This window comes from Trichechus manatus, unplaced genomic scaffold (assembly GCF_000243295.1).
Source record: "Trichechus manatus latirostris isolate Lorelei unplaced genomic scaffold, TriManLat1.0 scaffold00080, whole genome shotgun sequence".
In the NCBI taxonomy this organism is placed as follows: Eukaryota; Metazoa; Chordata; class Mammalia; order Sirenia; family Trichechidae; genus Trichechus; species Trichechus manatus.
In genome coordinates, this window is record NW_004444016.1 from 9,682,284 (window position 1) to 9,684,153 (window position 1,870).

The 1,870-nt window shown below is 42.2% G+C and overlaps 1 non-coding gene across 1 annotated transcript; it reads right to left on the bottom strand.

Moving 5' to 3' along the window:
* Positions 1-991: 991 nt before the first annotated feature.
* On the bottom strand, positions 992-1,062 carry TRNAE-UUC (transfer RNA glutamic acid (anticodon UUC)). The gene has a single exon. It is a non-coding gene; the product is annotated as a tRNA-Glu (tRNA).
* Positions 1,063-1,870: the final 808 nt, after the last annotated feature.

A 1,870-nucleotide genomic window follows, 5' to 3' on the forward strand; every position in this document is an offset into this window, starting at 1 on the left:
AGTATTAGTGATGAAAAATGAATATTCGTTTAGAATGAGAAAAGAGCTCTAACAATTTACACATATTAAGGTTGGTGCAAGCTAAAGTTTGGCAGTTTGAACGCAACCAGCAATGCCAAGGAAGAAAGGCCTGGTGATCTGCTTCCATGAAGATTACAGCCAAGAAAACCCTATGGAGCTATTCTACTCTGTAACACATGGGGTTATCATGAGTCAGAATCCACTCAATGTCAATGGGTTTGGGTTTTTTGGTGTTAAAGGCCAATAAATACCTCAAATATTACAAAATCCAGAAGGATAAGAAAATATTTTTATTAATGAATTGCCTGATACACCTATATAATGTTTTTGGTTCCTACATTTTTTGGCTTCATACTCTTTGATCACTTCTTCATACGATAATGATTTTCTAAAATACTTTTCTGTAGAGAGAATAAAAGATAATTCAGCCTTTCCTCTAGCATGGTTGATCAAAACTTGTGTTTTATTATTGATAGTTCAGCTGCAAAAAATGAGAAAATTTGCGCATAGTGCACTCACTGTTTGTAGTATTTACTACATGTTTACGCCCCCCAAACCAGAATTTTGATAAATTCTATTTTGTGGGATTTCCATCAAAAATGGAAAAAAAGGAGCTGTGGTGCATTATAATTATATGCAGGTGTTACGGAGTATATTTCTGACAGAGAACTTCCATTTTGACAAAGGAAACTGAATCCTTCTCTATCAGTTTTGTAGTTGTTAGCTGCAATCAAGTTGGCCCCCAACTCATGGACAATATAACAAAACATTGCCTGACCTGCACCATCCTCATGATCAGTTGTAGACTGGACTGTTGTGATACACAGGGTTTTCATGGCTGATTTTTGGAAGTAGATTGTCAGACCTTTCTTTCTAGTCTGTCTTAGTCTGGAAGCTCCACTGAAACCTATTCAGCATCAGAACGACACACAAGCCTCCACTGACAGATGGGCAGTGACTATGCATTAGGTGCATTGGCTGTGAATTGAACCCAGGTCTCTTGCATGAAAGGCAAGAATGGTACCACTGAACCACCACTGCCTCATTCTTACAGTTTTACGGTTCTAATAATTGACAGCATTTTTCACAGGCTAGAATTTGACTTTGTATGTTTAAAACCTTTTTTCTTCTCCCCTGCTACACACTAAGGAGCCGTGGTTGCGCAGTGGTTAAAGCATTCAACTGCTAACCCAAAAGTTGGTGATTCGAACCCACCAGCAGCTCTGCAGGAGAAAGATATGGCAGTTTGCGTCTATAAATATTTACGGCCTTGGAAACCCTCTGGGGTTGCTGTGAGTCAGAATTGACTCGACAGCAGTGGGTAACTACACACTTCAGTGTTGGGTGTTGTAGGATTACAACCACGGACGGAGTGTCAGGAGCTGGGTAGGTGGGCACCTGGGTAGCAGGAGCGTTTGTGGGAATTGCGCCTACCCTGCGAGGGTTGGCAATAACTCAACTACTGCACATGGAGCTGACCGCAAACCGTGTATGGATATCCCACTAAACTCAAACTCAGTGTACCTCAAACTCAACTCCTTCTTGTCTGGGTCCCCTGAATGTCCCAGAACACTTTGACATCACCTGATGGGCCAGGGGGTGTGACAGAAAGAAAATGAGTGGCGAGAGACCAGCCTCTTTCCAGTTATGGTTAAGACTTGACTTTGGCAAATTTTAGAGAAACATAAGACCGTGTGAACACATTTCTTTCCAGCCCCCTCCCTGGGCCTTGGAAGGGGCTGGAGCCAGTGAGGGCCCTGAAGCTTCAGCTCAGTTGGCTTCACAGTGAATCTGCTGCTGGTTCACTGTTGTTAATATTCACGGGTGAGAGCAGTGAGGTTTGAGAAAA